Source organism: Somniosus microcephalus, unplaced genomic scaffold, assembly GCF_052327205.1.
Source record: "Somniosus microcephalus isolate GS21.2 unplaced genomic scaffold, FLI_Smic_1.0 scaffold1534, whole genome shotgun sequence".
NCBI lineage: Eukaryota > Metazoa > Chordata > Chondrichthyes > Squaliformes > Somniosidae > Somniosus > Somniosus microcephalus.
In genome coordinates this window covers 9,809-24,420 of record NW_028226721.1, presented here as the reverse complement: position 1 = coordinate 24,420, position 14,612 = coordinate 9,809, and the positions used below count along the sequence as shown (strand labels likewise).

Genomic DNA, 14,612 nt, shown 5'->3' with positions numbered 1-14,612 from the left:
CAAGCATATCAGTGCACATACCTGGTGGAAGGGACTTTGTGCATCTGAGGCCCTGTCACCTATTGCATCGGTGATACTCCAAATCCCACCTTCATCAGCGGCCTCTGAACGAAACTGGTCACTTTTTGGGATTACGCATACAAAGGTGCGCAACAGGCTGACTAACGAGAGTGGAGAAACTGGTGGCTATCCGGGCGAACCTACAACTTATTGAGCCAGATACAGAAGTGTCCACCACACAGCTAGACACTGACACAGAGGAGGAAATGGACACGTCAGAGCCAGAGTCAGAGAATCAGGAGGAGCAATGAGGAGTAGAAGACTCAGAAGACTCAAAGGGACAAAATAAGGACAAATTACAGGCTAAATAAGCTGACGCTCTTTTTATTTTATTTTAGATGGGTCTTTTTTGTGGGGATTCAATAAAGTTCAAAATTATAACCTAAATAAAGTTTTGAAAGCCTGTTTTTATTTGTATGGAACAGTATGTCTATTTTGACGACAAAGATAATATAAGGGTCAGAGACAAAAACCATCAGTGTGCAAAAAAACTCAAAATTCCCAAAAATTCCCATGGAAAGTTACCTCTTTAAAAAAATTCCCAGAATTTTGCAACCCTAGTAGAGAGGCAGAGGGGTTTAGGCAGGGAATTCCAGAGCTTATGGCCTAGGCAACAGAAGGCATGGCCACTGGTGGTTGAGCGATTATAATCAGGGATGCTCAAGAAGGCATAATTAGAGGAGCGCAGTTGTCTCGGGGGTTGTAGGGCTGAAGGAGATTACAGAGATAGAGAGGGGCGAGGCCATGGAGGGATTTGAAAACAAGGGTAAGAATTTTGAAATCGAGGCGTTGCTTAATCGGGAGCCAATGTAGGTCAGCGAGCACAGGAGTGATGGATGAATGGGACTTGGTGCGAGTTAGGACACGGGCAGCTGAATTTTGGATGACCTCAAGTTTACTTAGGGTAGAATGTGGGAGGCCGGCCAGGAGTACTTTGGAATAGTCAAGTCTAGAGATAACAAAGGCATGGATGAAGATATCAGCAGCAGGTGAGCTGAGGCAGGGGCGGAGACTGGCAATGTTACAGAGGTGGAAATAGGCATTCTTAGATATGTGGCCGGAACCTCATTTCAGGGTCAAATATGACGCCATGGTTGTGAACAGTGTGGTTCAGCCTCAGACAGATGTTAGGGAGAAGGATGGAGTCAGTGACTAGGGAACGGAGTTTGTGGCGGGGACCGAAAACAATGGCTTCGGTCTTCCCAATATTTAATTGGAGAAAATTTCTTCTCATCCAGAACTGGATGTTGGACAAGCAGTCTGACAATTTAGAGACCGTGGAGGGGTTGAGAGAAGTGGTGGTGAGGTAGAGCTGGGTGTCGTCAGCGTACATGTGGAAACTGACGCCGTGTTTTCAGTTGATGTCGCCAAGGGGCAGCATATAGATGAGAAATAGGAGGGGGCAAGGATAGATCCTTGGGGAACACCAGAGGTAATGATGCGGGAGTGGGAAGAGAAGCCGTTGCAGGTGATTCTCTGGCTATGATTAGATAGATAAGAATGGAACCAGGCGAGTGCAGTCCCACCCAGCTGGACGACAGTGGAGAGGCTTATGGGGGGGAAAAAAGACCATTGCCAGCAGTGAAACACACATTCTCATTTTTCTCATATACTCTCTCTAGATTATTAGTGATGCCCAATTTAAAAAAGTTAGTTGTAAGCAGCATCACCGTTATCTTTAGATTTGTTATTGGAGAGACTTCCCGTCGTCCTGCAGGGCATAAATAATACTGCCGTTTTGCACACCTTGCCTCTTACCTTCAAGTCACACGAGAATAGACTGGCGCCTTTGGCCTTTGTAACCATTGTAATTTGTTGGAATGTGAGTAAATCATGAACATAAATATTACTTTCTGTAGGGAGAGAGAGAAAATATTTGAACGTAATTAGAAACCACCTTCGGCCTCCTGCTACCTATATTTTGTAGGAAAACCTCACTTTAACCAGTATGATTTAATGTGCTACTTTTGTTAATGTGATACTATTTTACCTAGTGTTAGAGCTCAAAATTCTCCCTCCCATTTGGAATGTCAAAAATCTATAACTGTACTGCTGGATGATTTTCACAGCTTAAATGAACACGTAATGAAACTAATACACATCATTATGCACACCAAAATCCTACAAGGTTATTAAACCTACACATGTGCATACACTTCAAACTCAATGCACCATTTCATACTCTAAGACATTCTTTCCCAGGACCTCAGTCTTCCCTTCCTCCTACAAAGAACAATTGATCCAAAGTCTGGTATTATTCAGTCGCTACGTCCTGATTGACCTTGTCTTCAACCTTCATGGTGTCCTCCAATATGACTTTGCCCCTTTATATTGGTTTCTCAATGTTAAAACTGTTGTACAAACAATGCTTAATTTCATCGACACTGGAAAACATTGTATTGGTCTCCCACAGAAAAAAAATTAAAATTTCCATAGAATTCTGATTTATTAACAAGAAAGAAAATTATATTATACCTATCCTTAATTTGCAAATAGGTCAGAACGTTTAATAATGAAAAGCTCAACAAAAGGAAACCACTTTCATGATTCAATTTAGCAGAATCCTGGCATACATATATTACATGTATGTACGTGCACACACACATTTACAATAAGGACTGGTTAAAATACCATCACAAAATTGCTCCTATCTCAGATTTTTTGGAGGGGGAAGGGGAGACATGCTAGTCATAGATGTGTGCTGAATTTTGTTTTAAGCCCAGTAATAGAAGATGACACTGATACTATAACAGTACAGTATCATTGAGATGGGCACATTTCCTGCCACCGGATTTGAATTAGTCACAATGTGGTCTGTTTGCAGCAATTCCTCAAACCATTGTCGCATGATCACAGGAAGCCAGAGACTATGAAATCAAGCCCGTTAAATATTTGTACATGGAAAAATTGCTGGATGCTGTGCAGATGAGTGATTACTTTTGTTACATAAAACAAGAGTTTGAAACATGTTACAATATAATCACACTTAAGGGAACGGAGAAGACATCACATGGCTCAGCTGGTAAAAGCAGTGTGTAACAGAAGTATAGAGAAAAAGTTCCCAAGTTTGATTTCTAGGTTGTGCTGAGTTAGTTAAACTCAGCTGGAGTGGCAACAGGAAAGCTACAATTAACATCCCCAGCCCTGGTCTAGGAAGGGCAAAATAAGTCAAGAGTTCCTGCTCCTGATCACAATCCAATGACCTTGGCTGGAAATGCGCATGCGTGGACACTTGGCGAGGACAGGATCAGGGTCAGATATTATGTGCCCTGAACCCTACCTGTCATAAAGCTTGCCAACACTCCTAGTTTGAGGCTAGCCAGTCCCAATGGAATCCTACCATACTCCAGCAAGAGTCAACACTTCCAGGAGAGGAAGAGAAAGAGAGAGAGAGAGAGAAAAGAGAGAGAAAGAGGGGGCGAAGGGGGCAGCGAGCGCGCCCGGGGGGTGGGGGGGGGGTAAGAGAGCGCTGCGCGCCCAAGGGAGGGGAGGAGCGCGCCCGGGGGGGGGGGGCGCGCCGCTCCGGGGGGGGGGGGGGGGAGCGCACCCCAGGGAGGGGGGGGGGGGGGTGAAGAGAGCACTGCACCCAGGTCCTCCTGACCACATTCCTGCTTGTGCCCTCCTTTACAATGTGGAACCAGGCTGTGTTGATCTCCTGGGAGGTCTCTTCCGCCCATGGGAAGAGAAGACCACCTCCCTGCATGCTGTGACTCCATCCATATGGAAGGAGTAATGGGAGAGCCTGGGTGCAGCCCTGCATCTCTGTGCAGTGATTATCAGTCACCTCAATGCTGTAAAACACTGACAGCACAAATGTCAAAATAAATTTGGACATGGTCTCTAGTTGGCCAGGAAATGCATTGGGCGGGCTTAACAAGCCCAATCAAGGTAAATTCATTTCAGACAGTGAGATGGAACCAGCAGCAGGGTCCGGACCCACCGAGGTTAGCAAATCGCAGCCATAGAGTACAAAAGCAAGTAAGTTATGCTAAACCCTTTACAAGTCACTGGTTCGGCCTCAGGAAGGATGTCAAGCCCTTGAAGAGAGAGCAGAGAAAATTTACTAGAATGGTACTAGAAAAGCTGGGATTGCTCTCCTTAGAGCAGAGGAGGTTAAGGGGGGATTTAGTAGAGGTGTTCAAAATTATGAGGGGTTCTGATGAAGTAGATAGGGAGACACTGTTTCCACTGGCAGGAGGATCAGTAACCAGAGGAGACAGATATAAGGTAATTGGCAGAAGAACCAGAGGGGAGATGTGGAGATTTTTTTTGACAGTGAGTTATGATGATCTGGAATGCACTGCCTGAAGGGTGGTGGAAGCCAATTCTACAGTAACTTTCAAAAGGGAATTGGATCTCTACTTAAAAAGGAAACATTTGCAGGGCTATGGAGAAAAAGGCAGGGAAGTGGGACGAACTAGATACCTCTTTCAGAGAGCTGGCACAGGCACAATGGGCAAATGGCCTCCTTCTGTGAAGTATGATTCTGTGATTCTAATTTGTTCACTTAGGGCTATTCAGCTTTGTAAGGTGCATTCAACAGAACCAGGAGCACAGAGTGTACAGACCGTTGGGTTCATGTATAGTGCAGTTCTTTTAAATTTTCACTGATGAGAAGCAACAGAGGTAGGAACTGTGAAGACAATGCGCCTGGCTCCATGCAATTTTATACACCATACTTGACACATGGAACAGCACGTAATACCTGAATGGAATACAGAAATTAATATTCCAAGAATGGCACACAATTTGGCTTCAAGCCACTGGCAATGTAAAATACACTGTAACCATGACATCGCACTTGCTCGGTGCAACATTCTGGAATTTTACAGCACAATATGGTACTCACCAACTTTGCCCAATATTCTAAAAGGCTCGAGATAGCTCAGTTGGTAAAAGCAGTTTGTAATCCATAAGAGAACTTAAACCAACTGAGTACAACAGAACCAAAACAAGTTCAAATCTTAATTACCAGCATGCATATAATTACACTAGATGCACATAAATGCTCAGTTGCTGTATCCAATGTACACACACACCATTTTTATCTTGCTGATAACCAACGCTTGCTATATCAGCACCTTCAGTGCTGCACATTTCAGCACTGCAATCTCGTTAATAATAAGCTTGTGCTCCATCATCATCCCCAGGATGCATATTCCATCACTGCTTGCTCCTTAATGACCTGCTCCTTCATCATACCCAGTACGCGTACACCATCACTGCATCCTCCTTAATAACCTGCTCGGTCACTGTACCCAGAGTGTGTACTCCATCACTGCATCCTCCTTAATAACCTGCTCGGTCACTGTACCCAGTGTGTGTACTCCAGCACTGAATCCTCCCTAATAGCCTGCTCGGTCACTGTACCCAGAGTGTGTACTCCAGCACTGAATCCTCCCTAATAACCTGCTCGGTCACTGTACCCAGAGTGTGTACTCCAACACTGAATCCTCCCTAATAACCTGCTCGGTCACTGTGCCCAGAGTGTGTACTCCAACACTGAATCCTCCCTAATAACCTGCTCGGTCACTGTACCCAGAGTGTGTACTCCAACACTGAATCCTCCCCAATAACCTGCTCGGTCACTGTGCCCAGAGTGTGTACTCCAGCACTGAATCCTCCCTAATAACCTGCTCGGTCACTGTACCCAGAGTGTGTACTCCAACACTGAATCCTCCCTAATAACCTGCTCGGTCACTGTACCCAGAGTGTGTACTCCAACACTGAATCCTCCCTAATAACCTGCTCGGTCACTGTACCCAGAGTGTGTACTCCATCACTGAATCCTCCCTAATAACCTGCTCGGTCACTGTACCCAGAGTGTGTACTCCATCACTGAATCCTCCCTAATAACCTGCTCGGTCACTGTGCCCAGAGTGTGTACTCCAGCACTGAATCCTCCCTAATAACCTGCTCGGTCACTGTACCCAGAGTGTGTACTCCAACACTGAATCCTCCCCAATAACCTGCTCGGTCACTGTGCCCAGAGTGTGTACTCCAGCACTGAATCCTCCCTAATAACCTGCTCGGTCACTGTACCCAGAGTGTGTACTCCAACACTGAATCCTCCCTAATAACCTGCTCGGTCACTGTGCCCAGAGTGTGTACTCCAACACTGAATCCTCCCCAATAACCTGCTCGGTCACTGTGCCCAGAGTGTGTACTCCAGCACTGAATCCTCCCTAATAACCTGCTCGGTCACTGTACCCAGAGTGTGTACTCCAACACTGAATCCTCCCTAATAACCTGCTCGGTCACTGTACCCAGAGTGTGTACTCCAACACTGAATCCTCCCTAATAACCTGCTCGGTCACTGTACCCAGAGTGTGTACTCCAACACTGAATCCTCCCTAATAACCTGCTCGGTCACTGTACCCAGAGTGTGTACTCCAACACTGAATCCTCCCTAATAACCTGCTCGGTCACTGTACCTAGCATGCACCATGCTATCCCTTCATTACATTCTCTTTATAAGAAACACACACACAATCCTTTATTGTATCTGTTTCAATGGCCAAACAGCAAATGATAGCCTGCTTGAGTTAATGCCTCGGAGCTCTCCTAAGCACAACTATGCATTACTCCAGAATGCACAACACAAAACAGCCAATCGAACCAAAAATGCACACACATGTAAACAGTAAGTTATACGAGTTGATGCACCACTATTCTACTATCTCTAGATACCGCTGGCCACTTTGCAATGAATGCAATGTTTGGTGCACAAATTCCACCTTCCTCCCCTTGTTCACATTCCTGTTGTGAATTCAGGTCTGTTGTAGATACACTCAGGTGGCATCAGTCACTCCCAGAAGCAGTCTGAGCGGCATTCTTATGGATTTTGATTCAAACTGTCCTTTATCTCTGAAGGCAGACCAAGTTGACACTGGGTGAGACGAGGCTTGGTTTAAATTGGTAAGCTGCTTTATTCTACAGTAGTCGGCATACGGAGCCTTAATTATGATCAAATTCACTTGGTTCAATCAACACAATTTATTATCTCCATATAATAATAAAATATTTAATATGCTACATTTCACATCTCAACAGGTCATCATGATTAACTTAAACATGAGGTCTCCAAACTTTACTCTTTTTTTCTCACCTCTTCATCTCAGTGAAACCTATCACAGCTCTTCCCTTAACAAAAAAGCAGACTACCCTTGCAGCAGGCCCGTTTCCCAATTCTGTCTGTCTTGTTCCGTAACCCCTACTTACCAACAGTAGTCGCGTATGATCCTGGGGAGGACAATTTTGTGGGAGGGGGGCGGGGGAGAAATAAAACCTTACGTTGAAGAAGCAAATTGTACAGCGAGTTGCCGGTTTATTTTGTGACACGGTGGATCTTTCCAATTCTGACAATCTGAACCAAATCACCAATAGCATCATTGCTACTTTGGTGCAAAGAGAATTTTGGCCAAATAGTTATGGCAACAGAATGGCCAAATTTACTGGAAAACCTGATTAAGTCCATCAGACAATGATGCAATGGACTGTTATACACACATGCCTCCTCTCATATATGAGGGAACCACCAGCCCAACTCTCTTTTTAGTACTATAATTAACTTGTACTATAAGAAGCTAAATTACTGTTCTGGAATAGAAAAGTTATTGCTGTGTTCACACAGGTAAAACTTTGGCAATTGCTTTCACTTACCCAAGAGAGAGATCAGTATTTTAAACTGGGATACCACATACAGCTAGAAGACAAAAAAAAGGAAACCAGAAAACACTTCAGTATGGAGTAGTATAATTAAATCACACATCAGTCATACTTAGTCATAGGACTGTGCTTAGCTAACCACATTCAGGATTCCAGTCAATTGGGGCAAGTAGGAGGCACGTGCATTGTACCATGAAAAAAGGAAACAATTGAGAAGAGTGGCCAAGCAAATGGATGGAAAGGACTCTGTATGAAGTACTGGTGTAATCAACATGGAGCAAAACCGCTTCAAAATTAAGGAGGAACTTTCCCCAACAGCAAGTCATTCGAAAAATGTCAAAAGAAGAATTGGGCATTCAGATCGGCAGAAGGAATCATCAGGAAGCTCCAGGCCTCAAACTCAACATTTGACTCCTGTCTCAAGTCCCTCCTGCGTGATTCCTCAGCTGAAGAGACAGGCAAGTGTTCACCTCTGAATCCTCTGCTCGTCAGCAGGTGCACTGGTTGTTCTTCTGTGAGAACACAGCTCCCTTTAGAAAGATCCAGGACATGCAATAGGGGAAATCACAAGCACAAAGCACACTTTAATTATAGTGCCATGCAGCGTATTGGCATATCAACATGTCACAATTGGCATGTGCCCCTTATCGCTCGCAATTATTAAACTGAATAAAAGGAAACTACATACTTGTATACATTATCAAAAAAAAATCCCAAGTAGGCTCTCTTGATAACTCAGTCGGTTTGTCCAGTGATTGGCTGAGCCATACAAGCCAAGAAGGTCCTACGTGTGATCCTTAGTCTGTGCTAACTTAGCTGGTCTCAGGTGGGGCAGGGGTCTACAAGTGCCCTTGTGTCCTGAGCTTGGAAAAGAATAAAATCAACCAGGGTTGCTGCTCCTAATCGCTATCAGCTGGAAGCAAATGTGTGCATACTGAGCGAAGTACAGGAAACTTTCTTTTATCCGGCACGGACAGGACTGACGTGGTGCCAGTTCATCAAAAATTCCGGATAACCGAACGCTATAGTAAAAGATAGGGAGAGCTGACAGCTCCGTATAAAGCAACAAATCCTGTTGCTTAGCAACTGTAGAACAATGAACACAAGTTTCAAGCGTCTCTGTAGCTTAGCAACAGCTGCAGCCACACCCTTGCGCAGCACAGATGGAAGGCGGCAAATAAATATGAAGTAAAACCTACTCCTGAATTTTGCCGGTTAACCGACATTTCCGGTTATTTAGGTGCCGGTAAATCGAAAGTTTCCTGTACAATATCAGCCTTGGCTGTGGTGTGCCTCCCTGACAACCACCCCCCCCCACCCTCCACCCCAGTCAAATAGCTCACCATCATGGCTCACATAAGAATAATTGGCACGAGTGAAGGTGCCTAGTGCCAACAGAACCATGCTGCAGCAGGGAATCAGGATCTTTCTGAACAAAAGCGATCAGAAAATTTGGCGACAAAAAATATCCAAGTAGGAAGCAGCTTCAGGCAGCATTTAATTGAGATTTCTAATCTACTCCACTTAATGTAAAGTCGCTTAATTCAAATTATCTGGCATTCATTCAATTACCTTAGTATGTAGTGACAAGAATTCCAGATGGCACCAGTGGATAACTGGCGTCAGTCACTGTCTTCAGGAGAAAAGGGCAGAGAATTGGAGAGGAAAAAGTGGTCTAGCCTAATTGATGGCTAGCAATGGGGAACTTTCGATCACTGCAACATCTTGCAATCTCTACAGGCACCAGCTCCAACTCCTGGACAACACCGCAGGAGTGAAACAAGGGATGCAGCACATACCTGTTGTATTTTCTTTGAAAAGTTTTTGTTGGACTTTTCTAATAAGACTTCAAATCTGTTGCTACCTGTTTAAAGAAAGGAAAACAAAGACTTAACTAGCAAGTCAGTTTTCACAACATACAAATACTCCAACACCAACAATAATTTCTCAGCTCCCTAGTTGTATCTATCCTATTTAAGGCCTATCTGTAATGCCTTCCCTTCCCCAATGACCAACTCCTGGTTGATAAATAACCAGGCCTGGATTTTCTACTCGATTGCACTGGTTTTTTCGGGACAATACGGCTGAAATTGGCATAACCAGCGCAAAAGATTGTGGAATTTTATGCAAAAAATTACATTCAGCGCAACTCTAGTTTCTGCGATCGTTCGATTGTGCTTAAAATTCCACAAGCTTTTGCGCTAGTTTTAAAAACATTGCGCTAGAGGCCCTGCCCACGGCCCCAGGGTGAATTCATCACCATTTTGGGGGGGGTCCGCTAATTGCGCTCATTTGCAGGCCTTTGCAGAGGCTCTAAAAATTAAGCTGGATCTTTTGGGCGCAAGGACACCAATAGGTACATTTTAAAAGGTTTTGAATGTAATTTTCTGTTAATTTATCAAGAAACTGACGACTGTACCCCAATATAACAAGAAAATAGTTTTGTATATTTAAAAAAAAATCATTTTCAGCCATTTAAAATCAGGTTACTCACAAGTGATGGATAGACACTGATTAAAAATGCTTATTTTTAGTGATAAACCCATTTTCAGCTCTATTAATCAAACTTCAAGTTACCACAAATATATAAAGGAATATTTTTTAAAGCAAATTTTTTTTTAAATTTTGTTTTGAAACACTGCCTAATTGCACTGGTTCATGGCAAATTTTGCGTTTGGTGATATGCAAATGAGTGAGCAGAAACTCGGGGGGGGGGGCTTTTCAAAAAATGCACAAATTGCACCCAAAGCGGAAACTCTAACCCCTAGTATTTTTCTTTCAAATAGGATTACATAGGCTTACAGAGGATAGATGGCACAGAAACAGGCCATTCGGCCCAACCAGTTCATGCCAGTGTTTATGCTCCACTCGAGCCTCCTCCCGTCTTTCCTCATCTAACTCTATCAGCATAACCCTCTATTCCCTTCTCCCTCATATGCTTATCTTGCCTCCCCTTAAATGCATCTATACTATTTGCCTCAACTACTCCCTGTGGTAGTGAGTTCCACATTCTCACCACTCTCTGGGTAAAGAAGTTTCTTCTGAATTCCCTATTTGATTTCTTGGTGACTCTTATATTGATGGCCTCTAGTTATGCTCTTCCCCACAAGTGGAAACACTCTCTCTGCAGACCTCAATTAGGGCACCCCTCAGCCTTCTTTTTTCAAGAGAAAAGGGACCCAGCCTGTTCATCCTTTCCCGATAGGTATACCCTCGCATTTCTGGTATCATCCTTGTAAATCTTCTCTGCACCCTCTCCAGTGCCTCGATATCCTTTTCATAATATGGTGACCAGAATTGTACACAGTACTCCAAGTGTGGTCTAACCAAGGTTCGATACAGGTTTAGCATAACTTCACCACTTTTCAATTCTATCCCTCTAGAAATAAACCCTAGTGCCTGGTTTGCTTTTTTATGGCCTTCTTAACCTGTCAGTACTTTTTAGTGATTTGTGTATTTGTACTCCGAGATCCCTTTGCTCCTCTACCCAACCCAGACTCACACCCTCCAAGTAATACGTGACCTCCCTATTCTTCCTACCAAAATGTAATACTTCACATTTATCTGTGTTGAATTTAATTTGCCAATTATATGCCCATTCTGCAAGTTTATTAATGTCTTCCTGTAATTTGTTGCAGTCCTCCTCAGTATTAACTATCCCTCCCAATTTGGTGTCATCTGCAAATTTAGAAATTGTGTTTTTGATTCCAAAGTCTAAATCGTCAATCTAAATTGTGAACATGGTGTGGAGATGCCAGAGTTGGACTGGGGTGGACAAATGTAAGAAATCACACAACACCAGGTTATAGTCCAACAGCTTTATTTGAAATCACAAGCTTTCGGAGCACTGCTCCTCCTTCAGGTGAAGTGGAGAAATGCATAAAGACACAGCTTATATAGTCAGAGGATCATGTCAGATGTTTACAGGTACCTTTCCAACTGCCATTTATCGCACCTCACAGATGCAGCTGGACCTGCTGTGATTTCCAGCCAAAAAAAATGTTTTTTGTCTGTTTTTTTGTTTTTCATACAGACCCCAGCATCTGCAATATTTGACCCCTTGTGACCCCACCTCATTGTTCTTTGATGTAATGTTTCCCTGACTGACCTGTTTGGACACCATTCACACCTTTGATTGCTGTGATTATCTCTCTGCCGAGGTGCGATAAATGGCAGTTGGAAAGGTACCTGTAAACATCTGACATGATCCTCTGACTATATAAGCTGTGTCTTTATGCATTTCTCCACTTCACCTGAAGAAGGAGCAGCGCTCCGAAAGCTTGTGATTTCAAATAAAGCTGTTGGACTATAACCTGGTGTTGTGTGATTTCTTAAATTGTGAACAACAGTAGTCCTAGCACTGATCCTTGTGGAACACCACTACCCACCTTCTGCCACTATAAATAGCTACCCTTTACCCCTACTCTCTGCTTTCTGTCTTGAAACCAGCTAGCTATCTATTCTGCTACTTGTCCCCTGACTCCGCATTCTCTGACCTTATTCATTAGTCTATTATGTGGTACCTTATCGAACGCGATTTGAAAATCTAGATAAATTACATCTACTGTATTACCCTTTTCTATTCTCTCTGTTACCTCTTCAAAAAAATTCAATTAGGTTGGTCAAGCAAGACTTTCCCTTTTGAAATCCATGCTATTCATTATTATATTTTTGGCTTTTAGATGTTCTTTTTTCTCCTTTAGTAGGGATTCCATTATTTTTCCTACCACCGATATTAAGCTGACTGGTCTATAGTTCCCTGGACGTGTTCTATCTCCCTTCTTAGGGGATCAGCATTGTCACTAGGATTTCAGTAAATCATAAGTTAGGATATGAAATCCTCATACGATGTTCTTTAAACTGCAGCATAATTATAGATTTATCTTTGCAAACTTGGTTTGTGTCTGGTGAGAATATTTTGAACTACACCAGGGTGAAGTACTGGTAGTTACAGATCTGTCATTGGTGGTGGGAGTAGGCACAATTTGAGATGATGAATTAAGAGTGACTGTGGGAAAATATATATCATTAAAAATCTTTGTTACTATTTAAAAATAAAAATTGCATTGGAGACATACCATTTTGGATCTCCTTTCCTCAAGGCTGCTCCAGTGATGTCACGGATCAGCAGCCCTCTAAGTCCCAGAGGACCTCCATACATTTCAATTGGTAGATTCCAACTCTGGACTAGAATTGGAGCGGATCACAAATCTACTGCATACTTTTTGGGCAGCATGCTTTTCTGGGGTTGGGCATTTCTGGATCAGCTTTACTAGGTGGCAGGAGATGGCAGCGAAGATCACTCCAACCTTCAATGGCACCACTCTAATCTCCTGCTCTGTTGGCATTAATAGTTTGGAAACAATGAGTGAGGAATCACAGCCACAAACAGGCTTTGCAGCACTCTCTGGTACAGTTTGCCTGTATTCTAGTGTATCCCCGAATGACGCAATTCATTTCAATTGACGCTTTCCTTGTATTTGTAGATTACAAATTAGGGACACACAAAAGTGTTATGCAAAGGAATGATCTGGGTGAAAGAATTTGAGATGATGTAACAGGTTTGCCCATATCTGGCAATTCTTAGTCCCTCATTTAGCAACAGTCAGGAGTGAATACTGCACCAAGACCTAACTGAAAATATAATTCAAATGATACGAATTTGAGACTAAAAATTGTCTACTTGCCCAATTCCTTCTTGATCCTGTAGAGAAGGAGATGTCCTGGCTTGGTGCCAACAAGAAGCCAATCCTCTGAGGGTAAAAAAAATGGACAGAACAGGGTTATGGTGTTAACTATATTTGAAAAAATCATCATGATGAACAAACTGGTCCACTGTTAGTCTACAGAGAACTCCAGTCCTGAAGTGCTCACTACAAGTGCTCTGTTGCTAGGGTTCAGTGTTAAAATTGGGCGTATTTAGTGTATGGGTACCAATACCCTTTAGAGAAAAATAAAAATCACACATCAATACACTTCCAATGTTGTGCGGCACACCTCTCGTGTGATACTCTTGATTCATTAACTTAAGTTGCTCCCATCACAACGACTGCAGACAGACCTATAACCACCAGTACTTCACCATAGTACAATACAGCAAAAATACTCGCTCCAGGCAAAACTCAAAATTGGAAGGACAGAAGCTATCATTTTATTACTGGCTGTTTCAAAGTACAAGTGAACAAAGTGTGAAAATTTCATAAAGGCACTACTTGACTGCAAACCTAGCCACAACACTTTGGTAGCATCTGCAACATTCAAGGGCAACTAGGGATGGGCAATAAATGCTGGCCTTGCCACAGATGTCCATATCCCGAGAATAAATACATTAAAAATGTGACCACTCAGTTCACCTCGAAAGTGGGACCTTTCACAGGTGTCATTCATGGCTCAGTTTTACCACTCTTGCCATTTAGGAAGGGAGTCTAAGCATCTGAAGGCTTTACCACCAATGGTGTGGAGGGCGAGATGCACAAAATGCCAGAGTCACAGGAAGTAGATTGGATCAGCACGCCACTGAGATGAGACATACGTTTGAACCAATAAGCGGTTTATTCACGTAAGATATACAAATGAACAGTACACAATTTTCAGTGAGAATATGTATTTCCTTATACTCCTTGGTATATGAAAACAATAAAGACACAGTTTGTTTCCTCTTTGAACGCGGGCCCTAAAACAGAAGACCACTTCAAAGACTGAGCTGGTTCAGGCTTTGGGACACAAACTACCTTTGGGTGTTTCCTGCAAAACTGGAAAAATTTACTGACAAAGATATAGAACAGCAGTGGGAAACATTTAAAATGGTGATCAAGAGAGTCCAGGAGAAATATATCCCACTAAAAAGCAAGAACAAACTAGCCAGTAATGACACGCCATGGATA

At 43.1% G+C, this 14,612-nt stretch overlaps 1 long non-coding RNA gene across 1 annotated transcript; it reads right to left on the bottom strand.

Annotated features, from left to right (window-relative positions):
* Window positions 1-808: 808 nt before the first annotated feature.
* On the bottom strand, window positions 809-13,957 carry LOC147080499 (uncharacterized). Its single transcript, XR_015077281.1, has 4 exons — window positions 12,807-13,957; window positions 9,528-9,592; window positions 7,723-7,765; window positions 809-1,913 (listed from the first exon to the last, which is right to left on the bottom strand). It is a non-coding gene; the product is annotated as an uncharacterized LOC147080499 (long non-coding RNA).
* Between the last annotated feature and the right edge of the window lie 655 nt (window positions 13,958-14,612).